Genomic DNA, 19429 nt, shown 5'->3' on the forward strand with positions numbered 1-19429 from the left:
TTTGCTTTGCTTGACTATGTGTGTCACAATGGCTTTCTATTTTCTTTTTTGTCTTTTGTTTCATGGTGGAGTGAGGAATGCCAGGGAGGTAGAGGGAGAAATGAATTGCTTAGGTGAAAAAAAATTTCTGATTAAAAAATATATATATATATTTAAGGCAAAATCAATTCATTTTACATCACTTAATTAACATTTACATACATTTGCAGCAGGCCCACCCTCCAAAAAACCTATGGGCAGATGGGTTTATCCAGATTTATGGGCACTGCACCCAATGTTAAAAAAAAACAACAACAAAACATTTATATAGTGCGTACCATGTGCCAAACATTGCTAAAGGTCCCCCCCCCCCGCCCAAATATCTCATTTGAGCCCAACAACAACCCCTTTTTACAGATAAAGAAAATGAGGCAGACAGAGACTGGGACTTGTGCAGGGTCACACAGCTAATAAGTTTATTGTGAAAAGGGTAAGACTCTAGGCCTCCCTTTCTATCCCTAGCACCACCTAGTTGCCTTAAAAGGGAAGTTCTTCCATTTTTCACAGCATATCCTCATCCAAACCCTCATCTCTGTATTTTAAAAAGTCATTCCTTCAAAACACATCAAACTCATTATCCTTATTATTTACAATTATTTAACACCTCTCTTTCCACTAAACCCCCTTTATCACTGTTTGTCTCTCAACACAACTAATAACCTTCTGATATGATAGTTCATATTCATATAATTTTGTTAAGGTTATCTTTTATCTTTGTACCCTCAGCTGTCATCTTAAAAGACTGAGTGAATGAAAATTAATCTGTCTCCCTTAAACACAACAGTACATATTTAAATATAATGTGATAGCACACCTTCATTCTTCCTAAGAGCAATGAATTTGGGAAGCTGGAAATAAAAGGCTCCAATGCCAGATGCCCGCAAAGTACATGTCTAGAAATAGGCAATAAAAAGCTAATCATTTAAATTTGAAAGTAGCTTTTTGTGCTTGCCTACCCTCTCACTCAACACAGATAATGAGACAATAGACTGAACCAAGAAATTATGGGTAAAGTTAAACACCTATATAAAAAAGGTATTAGCAGTACCTAAAAGCATACAGTGATGACTCCCTTCCATTGGCTAAGCCAAAAATGTGTCTTTTTCCAGAAAACTAGTTTCAGTAGTGAGTCTTAATGAGAAGGCTCAAATACTTAAATGGATCTGTGGAGTTCCCTTCTACTGTGTGTGAAGTTTAGAATCCACTCATGTCCACTTCAGACTCTGGGCCTCCAGTTAGTCACAGGGGATACACTGAACATGCTAGAGCGCCTTCCTCATGTTCTTCCTAACCTTTAAAGGATACTAGTAAAGCAGTCTACCTGTCATTACTCTCACATCATGAGACTTTCTGTTATTTAATTCTTAGATGCCATCCTTTACTGCAGTTTTCCTCATTGGTTATACTTCATGCTCACCATGTGCCTTTCCATTATCCCTCTGCATAATGCTCATCTTTAGTCCTTTGTAAGTTTTGGTGTTTCCAATTTTGCTTCCAGATAGAAAATCAGTAACTAACATTGAAAAGTCTTTCTCATTCACTCTAGATCCAGCTTCATTTGTATCAACAGACATAATGTCTGGACAACAAACATTCTTCATCCATTTCATCTTTCCTATATGGACGAATAGGTTAAACTCCTCTGAGTGATTAACAAAATCCATTCCAGGAGGTTCTACAATGTTCTGGGATTTGCCATAATCAGTACAATGTTGTCTGCGAACAGAAGAATCTGGAGGACCTACTGGTCCACTGGTAATCCCTCTTCTGTGCTGGCCTTCATCACAGTGGTAAACAGCTTTGGCAGGCCTACATCTCCCTGTTTTATGCTTTACCTCATGCCTATGAGAGTCATTCAACAAGATTATTTCTGTTATATCTTACAAGAAATCTTGATGATTCATATAGAGGGATGGGAGATACCTTGGTAACAAATGACTAAGCATACTTAAGCAATACAAATACCTCAAAGCCAAGGGCTGACACTTCTTAGTCAAGTAATCATCACTATTCCAATGGCAAAGGGCAATGGCTCTGCAGTCTGAGGACCTGGATTTAAATCTGACCTGACATCATCTGTGTGACCTTAGGCAAGTCTTTTGACCTTTAAGGGTCTATTTCCCCTCTTATGTCCTTCTCAGCTCTATGATGGACTGATCTCCAAATTAAGATTGACTAAGTATCTCTGCAATGTTTATTACTGGATAAGTTAGGTGCCTACTAAATGACAATCGGAAGCAGCTGTGGCCTAGTGCATAGAAAGCTGGTCTTAGAGCCAAGAAAACCTGGGTTCAAGTCCCACCTCAGTCAAATACTGACAACATGGCCAGATACAAATCACTTAACCGCCCAGGGCTCTAGGCGACTAAGAAAGCACACACATGCACAGAAGAGGAAAGAAGTTCAGAAGGAAATAGATTATGCAGTAGAGCTTGGAAAAATAACATTTAATTTATTATACTTTTTTTGTTCATTTAAAGCAAGCAGTATAGAATAGATGCAAAGTTTCACATAATCCTTTTCCTGTTTTACTTACACATCAAAATGTTCAGTTTTTTGATATCTGATAAATTCAGATTAGAAAAGACAACATTCTACCTTCATTGAGCTTACATTCTGGAACTTATCATAAAGTTCTGATTACTTCCTTTTATTTATCATATTCACTCATTTCTCTTTCATCATTTTGTAATATTCTCTCCACAAACATAAACTGCACAACCTGGAGGTAAAACAGAAACCCATAAACCCAACTGTATGCTCACCATGCCTCCCAATGCCTCAGGAAAATAAAACACTAGAAAAGGCTAGTAAGTCAGCAAGAGTCCTACATTAAAAGCCGTATTTAAGTCTTCTTACAAAACATAAAGGTCATTTTTCATTCTTATAAATGATAGGCTTTTCTAAAATAAATTTAAGGATTCTATTTGCATACATATGGCTAAAAGGTCTATAGATAGTGTTAATTTTTCTCTCCTTCCTCTAGCATGCCATAGGAACTAAAGGGAAAATGATCTAATATATCATGAGTTCTATATCTACCCTGTTCCCTGGGGTAAGGGAAGGGCAATGGAAGTTTCTTAATTCTTGTGATTTGTGACTAACACTGCCTTTAGTGCAGTACATAGCTATGTTTTGACTGTCTAAAACATGCTTTTAAGTCAAAGAATTTTTTTAAACTATTAATGCTCACTCTCACACCAACTGTGAAAGTGAACCCAGAACTTCAGTTCCAAAAAGTCAAAGTGAAGTAATTTCCCATTAATCATCTACCCCACCCCTTTCTTTCTCAATCTAAGCCAGCTAAAAGAAAAATTATATACTTTTTTTTCCACTTTTTAAAAATGAGTTACATACAAGACTTAATTGAGGAAAGGACAAAGCATTTTCAAAAACAGTGGAACTTTTTTGATTTTGATTTTGTGGGGCAATGAGGGTTAAGTGACTTGCCCAGGGTCACAGAGCTAGTAAGTGTCAAGTGTCTGAGGCCGAATTTGAACTCAGGTACTCCTGACTCCAGGGCCGGTGCTTTATCCACTGTGCCACCTAGCTGCCCCCCAAACTAGTGGAACTTTGAAGTTAAGCTTGCGATTTTTTTTTAATTTACTGTTTTAAAGAAGAAGTAAATTAAGGCAAAAGTTCTTATTCTAGGCTCTATAAATGTTTTTTGGTTTTAAATTTTGATAAAATTATAAATGTTTCCTTTTGTAATGTTGGGGGTGTTTTATGCATTTAAAAACATACTGAAGGGGCAGCTGGGTGACTCAGTGGATAGAGCACTGGCCCTGGAGTCAGGAGTACCTGAGTTCAAATCCGGCCTCAGACACTTAACACTTACTAGCTGGGCAAGTCACTTAACCCCAATTGCCTCACTAATAAACAAACAAACAAACAAAAACATATTGAGAAGGGGCTCTGTGAGTTTCATTCACTAGTCTGCCAATGTGGTTCATATCTCAAAAAGATTAAGAACTTTTAAATGAAGGGTTATGGAGGGAAGGATTCCACTTGTTTTCATTTTTTTCGGTTTGACACTTACAATCTGTGCTTCAGTTTAGAAAAGGTTTTCTTCATAACAATCTTGGCAAGGCAGGTTACATGAGCATTATTGCCATCTTTAACTGGAGCAGCTGGGTGATGGAATGGATAGAGTATCAGGCCTAGAGTCAGGAAGACATCTTCCTGAGTTCAAATCTGGCCCCAGACACTTAGGTGTGTGACCTTGGAAAGTCTAAGTGACCCTTTTGCCTCACTTTCCTCATCTGTAAAAAAATAAGCAGGAGAAAAAATAGCAAGCCACTCTAGTAACTTTGCTCAGACCCCCCCAAATGGGGGTCACAAAGGGTTAAACACAACTGAAAACAATAACTTCGTCGAACAAACTCAGAGTTTAAATGACTTGCCAAAATTTAAGCCACTGGTAAATAGTAAAATCCAGATTTTCTCCTTTCAAAACTAGTATTCTTTTCAATACATTAAAAAGCTCTACTTCAAATGTCATGAAGCAAAAATACTACATTGAAAATTAAAGTAAAAGGTTAGTATCCTGAATTTCTAGAGAATTTCCAATCTGTATACTAAATGAAATGTATTGGTTTTAATCTATCAATATTCCCTATCTGTTAATCACTACCACAAATGGAAATTGGGGGGAGGGGTGGAAAACAAGTATAAATGTGCTAATGAAGAGATTTTAGCCAGCAGATAAAACTATTGGGGGAGCCCCCCCCCCTCACCTTCTTATGTTTTGAGTGTGGCAGAATAACACTCACAAGATGAGGAGGCCTGGGCTAGATCTGCACGGCAGTTTTCATCACATTATCTTCCAAACTTCTCTATTACTGTCTAAGGTATTACTAACTCTTCAGTCACTCACGTTCATAACTTTGGTATCATCTTCAACTCTTTCCCCTGCCCAACCCTACACCTCTAATCAATTTTCAAATCTTGTTTCTAAGTCCAAAATTCACCTTACCTCTATTTCATCCTTTTTTTAATTTCTAAATTTTATAATACATATAATTATTAATATAGTAGCATAATAGCTTAAAAATAATTAAACATATTCACACTATGGGGCACATACTCAAAATGTTATTACTAAAAGAGGTATGTATGTGATCAAGCAAAGTTTGGAGACCAGTGTACTAATCTAAATACTTTAAGAAAGGGAAAAAAATCCTAAAATCCCCCTCAAACTTTAATTTGAGACCTGAAAAATTGATCAAGGGCACAAAATTCAGTAGAAACTATGAAGCAAACTATGGGGTGAGATTATGATGAAACACCATTGTGCTGTAAAAAATGATGAGCAGGATGCTATCAGAAAAAACCTGGCAAGACTTACATGGGCTGATGAAAAGTGAAATGTACTGTATACAAAGTAACAGCAATATTGTAAGATGATCAGCTGTGAATGACTTAGCTATTTTCATCAATGCAATGATGCAAGACAACTCTGGAGGACTTATGAAAAATGCAATCCATCTCCAGAGAAACAATTGGTGTTTGAATACAGATTGAAGCATAATTTTTGTTAGTTCCTTTTTCTTGAATTTTTTTTTGTCTAATGTGGAAATGTTTTGCATGACTACACATGTATGACTTATGCTGAATTGCTTGCATTCTTGGGGGTGGGGGTGAATTCGGAACATAAAGTTTTAAAAATCAACTTTTAAAATTGTTTTTACATGCAATTTTGGGAGAAAATTAAATTCTAAATAAAGGGGGAAAAAAGAAACCATGAAGCAAAGCAAAGGCAATATGATACAGTACCAAGAGTAGAGGATCTGGGCAAATTACAAACTCTTTGATGATCAGTTTGCTAATCTAAAAAATAAGGGGGATGGGTGAGATGATCTCTAAGGTTCTTTCTTGAAAAAACAGCTAGATGACTTGAGGCAGCTAGGTGGCACAGTGGACAGAGCACTGGCCCTGGAGTCAGGAGTACCTGAGTTCAAATCCGGCCTCAGACGCTTAACACTTACTAGCTGTGTGACCCTGGCCAAGTCACTTAACCCCAATTGCCTCACTAAAAGAAAAAAAAAGAAAGAAAGAAAAGAAAAAACAGCTAGATGACTCAGTGGACGGCACTCCAAGCCTTGAGTCAGGAAGGTCTAAATTCAAATCCAATCTCAGACACTATGTGACCCTGGGCAATTCACTTAGCCTTCATTTGCCTCAGTTTTTATTATCTGTAAAAAGAGTATAATAACAGCACCTACCTGTCAAGATTGTTGAGGATCGAATGAGAGAATATTTGAAAATTTGCTTGGTAAATGCCTGGCATCTTCCCTTTTGCCATCCTCCATTCCCCCTTTCCCTTTCCAACCTAATCAGAAGCTCTTTCAACTATTCCTTGCTGTCACTCTAATAGTACTAACAACCAAATCTCAAAAGTACCACGGAATTAAGACACTCCCAAATTAACCAGAATCCATCTAAGCAAGACCTCTGAAATATATTATTTCCCCCCCTTAAAGTCCTGGAATCTAAAATATTCACAAGTACCCAAATTCCTGAAAAATCCTAGAATCCCTACAGTTTGGGTCATATCTCCTATAGCAATTTTGCCTCTATAGTCTGGAGAATGAAAACTGAAATTGTAAATTATTTCCTAGAGACAATGAAAGATTGTCAAATACTATATATCCTATGTAAAAAAAAAACTCAATAAAATAAGTATTTATTAATGACTTGCTTTATGTGGCAGACACTTTGGTAGTTAATGAGGACACAAGTCCAGGCAATGAAACAATCCCTACTTGCCAGGGGTGTATAGCAGAAAACAAGTACATGTATAAATATAGACAGCATTAATACAAAGTGAATAAATATAACATATACCAAATAGTTATAACCAAGATAGTTTTAGAGGAAGGGCATTAGCACTTGAGGTTAAGGATTCACATAGCTGGTCCATTTGAGCTATATCTTAAAGGAGGAGTGGGGCTCTATGAAACTGATTGGGGAAAGGAGGGGCTGCATTCCAGGCATAATCGATGATCAGTGCAAAGCTGGCCACTTTGGCTTAATCACAGAGTGAGGGACAGCAAGTCACATATAATAAAGCAGGAAACATGGGTCCTGTGACAGGTTGTGAAGAGTTGGTGGGGGGTTTTTTTGTGGGGGGCAATGGGGGTTGTGACTTGCCCAGGGTCACAAAGCTAGTAAGTGTCAAGTGTCTGAGGCCGAATTTGAACTCAGGTCCTCCCGAATCCAGGGCCGGTGCTTTATCCACTGCGCCACCTAGCTGCCCCCATGAAGAGTTTTAAAAAGCTAATCTTAGAGACAACGGAGAGTCAAGAAGTTTGTAGAGTAAGAGAACGACACAGTAGGATCTACACTTAAGGAAAATTACTTTGGTACCAGTGGGTAGGATGGAAAGGAATAGAATCATTGCAATAATCCAGACAAGAAATGAGTGGTAACCACTTGTGAGCTGAGAAGAGTAAGATTCAAGATTCTCCCCCCCCCCCCCGAGAAATTTTAACAGTAGAAAATGGGAAATTTGGCGACCAACCCAATATGTGAGGTGAGGGAGAGTCTGGTATTGAATATAATGCTGAGGTTATAAACTACAGACATTTAAAAACATTTTTAAAATGTTATGTCCTCAGGGGCAGCTAGCTAGGTGGCACAGTGGATAGAGCACCAGCCCTGGATTCAGGAGGACCAGAATTCAAATCCAGCCTCAGACACTTAACAACTGCTAGTTGTGTGACCCTGGGCAAGTCACTTAACCCCAATTGCCTCACCCAAAACAAAACAAAAACAAAAGCAAAAGCAAAAACAAAAGCAAAAGCAAAAAAAAAGTTATGTCCTCAACAAAAATAGGAAAGTTTTTAAGAGGGGAGGGTTTTGAGGGAAAGAGAACGAACTCCATTTTGAATGTGTTGAGTTTTAAGATTTATCCAATACACTTATTTTTCATTTATCCAGCTGGCAATTTGTGAAGGGACTGAAGTTTAGGAGACTGGAGCTGGATATGCAGACCTAGTTATCTGCATAAAGATGTGGGAAAGCCATGGTAAAGAAGGTCAGTTTGACTGATTCAAAGAGGGTAATATCTAATGAGGCTGGAAAAATAGGTTGGGGTCAAACTACAGAGTTTTTAAGCTAAACACAGGTGTTTATTTTTGATCCTGGAGACAATAAGGGGTCACTTAAGTTTCGGGGGGGGGGGGGGGTAGGGAGGGATGACGAAGTCTGACTTAAGTAAAATTACTTTAGGAGTTGATGAGGATTAGAGAGTAATAAGGTAAAAATCTTAAGGGGAGCTCTATGGACACAAAAGTACATGAGAGATTTCAGGGGGTCCATACATTCAGGGGGTCCATTCTTTTTTTTGTGGGGAATGAGGGTTAAGTGACTTTCCCAGGGTCACACAGTTAGTAAGTGTCAAGTGTCTGAGGCCAGATTTGAACGCAGGTCCTCCTGAATCCAGGGCCGGTGCTTTATCCATTGCACTGCCTAGCTGCCCCCTGGGTCCACACAATTTCAACTGGGGTGATCCTTCTTTATTTTCATTAACCTTTAAATGAAATTCAACATTTCTTCAATTTTGAATATGTACAACTCACATTATTCTGCAAAGAGATCCATAGGCTTCAGGTTGCCAAAGGGGCAGAGTCCATGACTGGGAAAGAGTGGTATCAAAAAAAGGGAGAGAAAAAAAAGAATACAGGAGGAGAGGTGGTCAACAAGTCAAATGCAGCAGGATAAGTCAAGGATCAGGAGTTAAAAAGAGGCAAGCAGATGTCAGTTATGAGATCACTGGCAACTTTGGAAAGAGCAATTTTGGTTGAGTGGAAGAAATAGGAAGCCAGGTTGCATGGGGTTGAAGAGTGAGAGAAGAGAAAATGGAGGCAGCAGTGTGGACAGTTCTTTTGAATAGTATGGATAAGAAAGGGAGGAGAGGCATAGGAGAATAACACAAGAAGATGGTAGGATCCAATAAAGGTATTTTAAGGATATGAGAAACTTAGGCATGTTTGTAGGCAGTGAGAAAGGAAGCAGTTGATGGGGGAGGGGAAAAACCTAAGACAGAATGCAATCTGCTAAAGACAGAAAAGGATGTGATCAATTACATATGATATGCAGCTTGACAAGAAGGGCTACCTCTTCATAAAAAACTGAGGTGAAGGAGGAGAGAGTGGAAGATATCACAATGATATGGAAGAAATATCAAAATTTTAAAACAATATTATAAAGCAGCAATCATCAAAACTGTTTGGTACTGGCTAAGAAATAGAGAGGAGGATCGGTGGGATAGGTTAAGGCACACAAAACACAGCAGTAAATGAATGGCTATCTCCTGTCTGATAAACCCAAAGACTCTAGCTTCCAGGATAAGAACTTACTATTTGACAAAAACTGTTGGGAAAACTGGAAAATAGTATGGCAGAAACTAGGCATAGACCAACATCTTACGCCATACACCAAAGTAAAGTCAAAATGGATACAAGATCTAGACATAAAGGGCTATACCATAGGTAAATTAGAAAAGGAAGGAATCATTTACTTGTCTGAATTGTGGAGAGGGGAAAAATTTATGACTAAAGATGAGATAGAGAACATTATGAAATGCAGAGTGGATTACTTTGACTACATTAAAATAAAAAGGGTTTGCACAAACAAAACCAATGCAAACAAGATTAGAAGGAAAGCAAAAGACTGGGAAACAATTTTTATAGACTGTTTCAGATAAAGGCTGCATTTCCAAAACATATAGAGAACTGAATCTAGTATATAAGAATATAAGTCATTTCCCAATTGAGAAATGGTCAAAGGATATGAACAGGCAGTTTTCAGATGATGAAATTAAAACTAGAGCCATATGAAAAAATGTTCTCAATCACTACTGATTAGAGAAATGCAAATTAAAACCACTCTGAGCTACCACATCTCATCTATCCAATTGACTAATATGAGAAAGAAAAAAAAAGAATGCTGGAAAAGATGTGGGAAAATTGGAACACTAATGCACCATTGGTGGAACTGTGAATTGATCCAACCATTCTGGAGAGCAATTTGGAACCATGCCCAAAAGGAATGCCCCAAAGGTCCAAAACTGCACATACCCTTTTACCCAGCAATACCACTACTAGGTCTGTATTCCAAAGAGATCATAGAAAAGGGAAAAGAACCCACATGTACAAAAATATTTATAGCTGCTCTTAATGCTGAATGAAATGAGCAGAACCAAGAGAACACTGTACACAGTATCAACCACATTTTGTGACGATTGACTGTGATGGACTTGGCTCTCCCCAGCAATGCAATGATCCAAAACAATGCCAAAAGACTTATGGTGGAAAATGCTCTCCTTATTCAGAAAAAGAACTATGGAGTCTGAATGCAGACCAAAGCATATACTTTTGTTGTTGCCTTTATTATTATTGTTCTTGTTTATTTTTTCTTGTGTTTTTTCTTTCTTTTTGTTCTGATTAATGTACAAATGTGTTTAACATGATTGTAATGTATAAACTATATCAAATTGCTTACTGGCTTTGGGAGTGGAGAGGGAAGGAAGGGTGAGAGAAAAATTTGGAACTCAAAAAATATCTTTACATGTAATTGAAAGAAATCAACATTAATTAATTTGTTAATTAATGGCTAGATAAATGAATAGATGAGTGGGTGGATAAATAAATAGAAAGTGTGTCAAAATTATTTAAGGAAGATTTTCTATTAACATAAATTAAAATAAATTATTTTCCTTAACCTCAATTGGACTCAGATTTCAATGAGCCATAACACCTTATATCTGCATTGCCAGTTAGATGTTTACTATAGATTTAGTGATCATAAACCTTCTAGATCTTGGGTCAAAAAAGTCTGCTAAAGGTAACTCGAACTGACTTTGAAATGCTACCACAAAGCTTGTTGCATCAAATATCCAAATAAGAGGCTTCTAAAGTAGCCTCAAATTGTTCCTTGCAGTTCACCACCATGGAGTGGTGTTCTCTCTTGTCTTCTCCACTGTCAGTTAATGTTATTCTTCTCTTTAATTCCTTCTTCCCCCAGATTAAGGACTTTTTTCCCCCCAAGGCTTTATAGGTACCACAGGCAGAGTAATCCTTTTCTTCCAATTATAGTTCAGAGGGGTAATCCCCAGCTGCTAGTGCCTGTCCCAAGAAATTGTAGTGGTTAAGTAGCACAAGGTATATTTCTAAAGCATTTTTTAATACCATGTCACTCTATGGCTTAGTGGATTCAGCAAACAACAGTAAGGAAGACCTGGGCGTTCAATTCCTACCTCTAGCTAGTTCTGGTTGGGTGACTGGGCAAGCCACTTAACCTCTCAGGGTCTCCAGAAAAGACAAGTTGCAGAATAGTTGCTGATATGAATGGGTAGAGTTTTCTCACTAGGGAGAGCTCCCAACACATTTGTGGTACTGATTCAAAAAGAGGCAGAGAGTGCTTAGAAACATCTCATTTTCTTTTTCAAGGTAAGCAAGCACCAAACCCATCACTTACAAAAGACATTTTAAATGTATGCTATTGTTTCCGACAATTCTAACTAAGAAAGATAAGGTACACAGCCTCACTTCTGAAATGCAATTCCAATTCATACTCAAATATGCAAAAACTGTAAAAACAACATAAGAATAAATTAATGAATTTACATCCTGGAGTTTCCAGGTTTTACTTTTTAAGTGAGCCATTTAATAAGCATTAAGCACCTATTATCTGCCAGTCACTATACAAAGAGGAAAGAGATTAAAACAGGCAAAAGACAGTCCCTACCCTCAATGAACTCACAATCCAATGACTATTGTTTGTCTGCTAGCCAGTAGATTTTCAAAACAAGATCCTAACAGAAATCTTCTTAAATAACTTCTCAAACTTAACAGTAAACATGACCAATTCAGCTTGCTTAATTGCTAATTACATTGAAATTAATTTAATGAATAAAATATAAAATTAACTCCAGGTTTCAAGCCAGGAAAACTGGAAGAATGTTTCATAGGATGTGAAGCAGGAAGGCTATCAAATGCAACTCTCACTTCACAGATGGGGATAATAAATAACTTGATTGTGGTTCACAGAAATGGCCTCAACAGAAATAGGAAAAGTTCCTGGTTTGGTTTGCATTTGAAGTTTGTTTAGTTGGGGTTTTTTGGGCGGAGGTAAAGAACTGTTTGAGGGACCAACAGATAGACTTCTAAGAAGGAAATGGAAATAAAAAGCTCAGTTTAAAGAATACAATAAAGATGAGATTACCAAAGGCATTAGAATAGAGAACATGTAACAAAGTCTTGTTCACACTCCTAATCTTGCCATCACTCACAAATACTCTAATTTCACATACATTAAGTCCAAAATCCTTTTATCTGATGATACCTTTTATTATTCCAGCTTCCCTATTATTATGACTCCTATGTTCTTTATCCTCACCACTAGTTCTTCATCACCATTTCCTCTACCTCGTGGTTCTTTCCCAGTTCATCACACCTACACTGGCTACACTATTCTCCTTTTCCAACCTGGAACACTTAGTAAATCATTAAGTTCAACTCTAAATCATCCTCTAAAATTTAATTCCTTTCCCTCTTGTTGTCCTGCTACCACTGTGCACCTTCTTTGTTCCTCTGCATTTTTCTGAGGCTTTGCTTGTAGATGTTTTAGTCATTATTATCTTCTGAATTTGTCTTGAGTTTCCCTGTCACTATCATAGATTTTAAAACTCAGTTTATTTTTTGCTGCTGTTTGCTCATTTTTCCAGCCTATTTCTTGAATATGGACTTTGTGTTAGAGTAGGGCTTTGTGCACCTTTGTGGGGATAGCTGGCCTGAGCCTCTGTCTTTTATGCCCTTCTTCTACTTTCACAGCTTAGTCTGAAGGTCTGTGAGTCTTTGGTCCTTCTCATGATGCATAATCCAGGAAGAGGTCTGGTTACTGCCTTTCTGGGCTATACTCTGTACTTGTACTTGTAGGGTCCCTGTTCCCTCTCAACTACTCCTCTCTGCCCAGGAACTGACATCCAGAATTGGGTAACTGGCAACAGTGCTACTAGATTGTACCCAATGCTGCACCCAGACCTAGAAGAGGGGTCTCCTAATATCTTTTTCTGACTAAATATTAAGTGTTCTCCCCCTGCCCCTTGCAGCCCTCTCCCCTCCACTGCAACCCTCTCCCCTCCCCTGTAGTGGCTGTGTAGGAGCTGGAGCTGCCACAGCAACCACAGTATTAGCCATGGGCCTGGCCCTCAGCAAACCCCACGATAGCAGCAGCCCCACCAAGCCAGCCCCCTGCAGCTTCCAGCACTGCCAACAGCACAGTGAGGCCGCCCTCCATCCCCGAGGGCATCGCCCTAGTCTATGGCAGCCTCCTGCTCATGGCGCTGCTGCCCACCTTCTTCGGGGCCTTGCGCTCCGTGCACTGTGCCTGCAGCAAGAATGCTTAAATATGCCAGAGACCTTTACCAGTAGAGATGCTGCCCGGTTTCCCCATATTGCTAGCTGCACACTCTTGGAGATCTACCTCTTCTTTAAAATCTTCTCAAGATTCATCAACCTCTTGCTCTCCATGTATTTCTTCATGCTGGGGATCTTGGCTCTCTCTTGGCCCCATCATGAACAAGCTATTCCCAGCAAATTTCCCCAACAAGCAGTATCAGCTACTCTTCACACAAGGCTCAGGGGAGAATAAGGAAGAAAGTGTCAATTATGAATTTGCCGGCAAGGATCTTTTGTGCCTGACCCTAAAAAGTGTCATCAGCATCTGGTACCTGCTAAGGAAGCATTGGACTGCCAACAACCTCTTTGGCCTGGCCTTCTCCCTCAATGGAGTGGAGCTCCTGCACCTCAATAATGTCAGCACAGGCTGCATCCTGCTCGGAGACCTCTTTACATCATCTTCTGGGTATTTGGCACCAATATGATGGTAACTGTGGCCAAGTCCTTTGAGGCACCAATAAAATTGGTTTTCCCCCAAGACCTGCTGGAGAAAGGGCTGGAGGCTGACAACTTTGCCATGTTCCAGGTTATCTTCATTGCACTGCCTCTGCGTTTCAGCATCAGCCTGATGAACACGCACATCTACTTCTACACCAGCTTTGCAGCTACATCTTTGGCCCGGGCCTCACTCTCTTCATTATGCATGTCTTCAAACATGCTCAGCTGGCGTTGCTCTATCTGGGCCCTGCCTGCATTGGTTTCCCCCTGATGGTGGCACTGGCAAAGGGAGAAGTCACGGAGATGTTCAGTTAGGAGGAGACAAATAAGGAGGAGTCAGCCAGTGAGTGCAAAGAGGGAGCGCCACCACCATCGTCATCCTCCTCCTCCCCTGAGACCGAAAAGGAGGGGCAGTAAGGGTGGGCCTGGAGCCAGGTGGGGGCAGGACCTGGCCAAGAGACAGAGGCCCTGCAGAGCAGAGTTTGATGTTCTTCTGGGCCTTAGACTGCCCTGCTCAGGCCAGGCCGCTCCTCTCCCTTCTCCCTCCTGAGCCCAGACTTGGATCTATCTTTGTTTCTGGTCATGTACCTCCTGTGTCTTCTCTCCCCAACAGTGGGCAGAGAGCCCAATTACCTTTTATGGGGATGGTGCCAGCCAGGGACAGGGGGAGAGGGCCTGGTTTTAACATTTTTTTGTATTATCGTGAACCCCTTTCTCTCACATTAAAAGTCTGTGTCGGGGCAGCTAGGTGGCGCAATGGATAGAGCACCAGCTCAGGATTCAGGAGGACCTGAGTTCAAATCCAGCCTCAGACACTTGACACTTACTAGCCGTGTGACCCTGGGCCAGTCACTTAACCTCCATTGCCTGCAAAAAAAAAAAGTCTATGTCGGGGCAGCTAAGTGGCACAGTAGATAGAGCACCGGCCCTGGAGTCAAGAGGACCTGAGTTCAAATCTGACCTCAGACACTTAATACTTACTAGCTGTATGACCCTGGGCAAGTCACTTAACCCCAATTGCCTCACCCCCCCCAAAAAAAAGTCTCAAAAGGGGGCAGCTAGGTGGCACAGTAGATAAAGCACCAGCCCTGGATTCAGGAAGATCTAGGTTCAAATCCAGCCTCAGACACATGACACTTACTACTTATAGGACCCTGGGCAAGTCACTTAACCCTCATTGACCCACCCTCCCCCTCAAAAAAAAAAAGTCTATGTCAAGTGAAAAGTGGGGGGGGGGGGTGTCACCATTCCTGAGTACTGCTACCCACCAATACTGTCTCCCCACTGCCTAAAGCTAAAGCCAACTTCCACCACACCATGCATGCTCTTAGTCAGCTCCAGTTCCATGTCCTCAGACCTCTCTTTTTGTCTTCCAAAGTTGTCCTAGGCTGGAAAAATTGACTCACTTTGACTTTTTGTTGGCTTTCGTGCTCAGAATTTGGTTTGGTGTTTTCTATGATCATTGTATTTTATTTTATTTTATTTTATTTTTTGCGGGACAATGAGGATTAAGTGACTTGCCCAGGGTCACACAGCTAGTAAGGGTCAAGTGTCTGAGGCCAGATTTGAACTCAGGTCCTTGAGTCCAGAGTCAGTGCTTTATCCACCTAGCTGCCCCTCTATGGTCATTTTATACAGATTGGGGGGCGGGGAGGGATTGGCACTTGTGACTTTCACTCTTCCATCTTGACTTCAACTCCCACACCCTTGTTCCTATTCATATACTGCCTAATCAGAGCTGAAGGAAAATACAAAACTAAGTTATATCATCTAACCTCAAGTGGGCCCTCATTGCAAAGCAATGAATGAATCCCTTCTAACCTCACTGATCAATTTGGTATCTCACTACCAGTGGCTACTCCCAACTCTTTCACCATTTCTTACCATACTATGAGATGTTAGATCACCTGACTCTCATTGGTTAATAGACAGCATAACATTTCAGTCTTTACCTTTTTTTATTTCTTGAGTATAGAAACTTTAATTTTTTTTCCCTTTTTCCTGCCCATTTTAATAATTTAACCACATGTCCTAAATGCTATGCTTTCGTTTCAGATTTGTTTTTTATGCCATTCTCTCTTGGTTCTTGTCCTACCTGTCAAAACCAATTATTCTTGGTTTCCTTTTTTTTGGGGGGGGGGGCCCCGCAGGGCAATGGGGGTTAAGTGACTTGCCCAGGGTCACACAGCTAGTAAGTGTCAAGTGTCTGAGGCCAGATTTGAACTCAGGTACTCCTGAATCCAGAGCCAGTGCTTTATCCACTATGCCACCTAGCCGCCCCTCTTGGTTTCCTTTGATGAATCTTTCTCCAAGTTGCTCCCAGTAACCAAGGGGGTGTTCCAAGATTCTATCCTGGGCCCTCTTCTATTTTCCATGTATACTACCTTGTCTAGTGATGTTACTCCATGGGATCAATCAATAGATCTATGCAGCTGACACTGAGATCTATATAGGCAGTCCTAGTCTCTTTCCTGAACTCCAATCCTATATCTCCTCCAATTGCCTTTTGCTAATTTGAAACTAGATGTCCAGTAAGCTTCTCAAACTTAACATGTCCAAAAGAGAACTCAGTAACTTTCCCCCAAACCATCCTCTCTTCCCAACTTTCCTATTACTATTAAAAGCATGCCAATCTCCCAGTCAGCTAGGCTTACAATCTTGGCGTCATCCTCAACTTCTCACTGGACTCACTCCATCTAGCAAATCTTTTGTGAAATTGTTGTTTCTACCTTCGCAACATCGCTCATACATGTTTCCTTTTCCCCACTCACACTGCCCTAATTCAGGTTCATCTCCTCTTCCCAAAACTATTACAATAGCCTTCTGAACTCCCTGCTTCAAGTCTCTCCCCACTCCAATGCCAATGTGATCTTCCAATAAAGCACAGGTGTGAGCATGTCACAGTCGTACTCAATAAATTGCAATAGATAGTGGCTACCTATTCCCTCCAAGATCCTTCCAATATGTTCAGTCTTTTTACACTTTCCTCTTGTGATAGGTAACTACCTGCCCACCTTTCTCTCCCACTCCCCTAGCCCCCACACATTTTTTCATCTCCCAACTCCATGCTTTTTCACTGGCTGCTCACCTCCACCTTCATACCAGGAATGCTCTTCCTAGCATCTCCACCTACTAGCTTCTTTGGATTCCCTTTCAAGATTCAATTTAACTCTCGACTCTTATAAGAGGCCTTTCTCCATCTCACCTTCCTTACTGTCTTCCCTCCAGGATCACCTCAGATTTACATAAAAGGTGCATAGTTATTTGCATGTTATGTTCTCCATTAGTATGTGATCTCTCTGAAGACAGGAGTTGTGTTTTGCCTTTCCTAGTTTCACTAGCACAGTGGCCAGGTCTTTAATAGATGCTTCTTGACTGGCAATTCTGGTCCAGTCTACTTCTTAAGGAATAATTTAGCTATCACTGGATGATAAAACTTAGCCCAGAACTATAGTCAATTCTAAAATCAACCTAAGGCCATGAAAATCTAACTAAATCCAAAACTATCTGCAATAACCACACTTTTCAAACTAACACTGCCTATTCCCTTTTTCTTACCAACAAGAACTTAACTTTTCCTTTAAAAAAATTTTTTAAATTAAAAAAACCACATTTTTTCCTTTAGCAAAATTAATCATAATGTGAGCATACACAATAGTTAGCAATTATGTCTTCAGATAACAAAAAAGAGAAAAGATGAGATTATGGAAATATAGTGCATAATTTGTGTTATTCTGGTCTTGTTCTAAATACAAGAAGACTGTAAAGAGGAAGGTGAAGGGGGAAAAGTGTTTCTGTATATATTATTTTTTAAAAACTTCAAAATTCAACTGGTAATCCTCTTGAGAATTATTCATATAACACACAATTTATAAGAGCTTCTTTCAGAGATTTATAATGGAATAGGCTTTATTTTTTACTTTTCTATTATCATTACCACCTGAATACCTAAAACTACAACTATACCAAGTGAGGCCTTTTAATTCCATACCAAAGCAAAAATCACTTTACAATCACTCTCATTGGCAATACATAAAATTCACTCCATTCCCAAGTCCATTTCTCAAGTATTTAATGGGGGGGGGGTAAGGGGGGAGGAAGGAAAGAGAAATACCGTACCATTAGCAAGAAAAATGTTTTAGTGTAATAGCTTGGGCTTTTTGGGGGGTTGGGGGGAGTGTTTTTAAATCAATTTTATTTTCAATTCCAAATTTTTTTCTTCCCCTCCTTACTCTCTTCCACCCATTGAGAAAGCAAGAAAAATAAATCTCATTAAAAATATGTAGTCATGAAAACAAATTTTCCATTAGCCACCCCCCCAAAAAAAAAGGTAAGAAAAGAATGAAATAGAATATATGGGGTCAATCTATATTGACTATCAGTTCTCTAACTAAAGGTGGAGAGCATGTTTCTTCCTTAGTCCTTTGGAATTGTGAGTGGTCACTGCATTGATCAAAGTTCCTGAGTTTTTACGGTTGATTCTAAAAGCTTTTATAATTAAAAATGAGTTCATAGGGGGCAGCTAGGTGGCGCAGTGGATAAAGCACCGGCCCTGGATTCAGGAAGACCTGAGTTCAAATCTGACCTCAGACACTTGACGCTTACTAGCTGTGTGACCCTGGGCAAGTCACTTAACCCTCATTGCCCTGCCCCAGACCCCCAAAAAAGAGAGAGAAAAAAAAAAATGAGTTCATATAATCAGATTTTCTTTCTTTCTTTCTTTTTTGTGGGGCAATAAGGGCTAAGTAACTTGTCCTGGGTCACACAGCTAGTAAGTATCTGAGGCCGGATTTGAACTCAGGTCATCCTGAACCCAGGGCTGGTGCTTTATCTACTGCACCACCTAGCTGCCCCCAACCAGTTTTCTACATAGCAATAAATGAATTTTACCATCACTATTTTTGTCACTTCTTTGCCTTGACCAGGTGGACAATGGGAAAGCAGACGGGAGTCATTTGTCCAAAATGGTGTCAAGTGCAGAGTGGCATTTCAACTTGATCTCAAATGGCCTAGGAAAAATACTTTCTCCCCTAACTTAATCAGATTTCTGAAGTCTATCCTATAAAACAAAACCAGAAGCCTATTTTCAGGAGAATACTACAAACAGGTCAGAGTATAGCTCACCTAACTTAAACACTGGGGAAGCTAGTGGTGCAGTGGTTACAGCACTGGGCCTGGAGGAAGTTAAGATCTGAGTTCAAATCCAGCCTCAACCACTTACTAGCTGTGTGACCCTGGGCAAGTCACTTAACCTCTGTCTGCCTCAGTTCCTCATCTGTAAAATAGGGACACATTGGAGAAAGAAATGGCAAGCCACTCCACTATGTTGCCAAGAAAATTCCATGTAAATTAAAGAGGTTTTATACAAACACAAGCAATACATCCAAAATTAGAAGGGAGGCAGAAAGCTGGGAAACAATTTTTATAGACAGTATTTCTGATAAAGGCCTCATTTCTAAAATATATCAGGAACTAGATCAAATTTATAA

General features: G+C 39.8%; 1 protein-coding gene and 1 pseudogene across 6 annotated transcripts in view; one reads left to right on the plus strand and one right to left on the minus strand.

Moving 5' to 3' along the window:
* The window catches only part of KANSL1 (KAT8 regulatory NSL complex subunit 1), a 198126-nt gene that overhangs the window by 110524 nt on the left and 68173 nt on the right, over positions 1–19429 (minus strand). The gene's annotated exons all lie outside the window — the stretch shown is intronic.
* On the plus strand, positions 13240–14357 carry LOC122754314 (annotated as a pseudogene).

Source organism: Dromiciops gliroides, chromosome 4, assembly GCF_019393635.1.
Source record: "Dromiciops gliroides isolate mDroGli1 chromosome 4, mDroGli1.pri, whole genome shotgun sequence".
NCBI classification, from domain to species: Eukaryota; Metazoa; Chordata; class Mammalia; order Microbiotheria; family Microbiotheriidae; genus Dromiciops; species Dromiciops gliroides.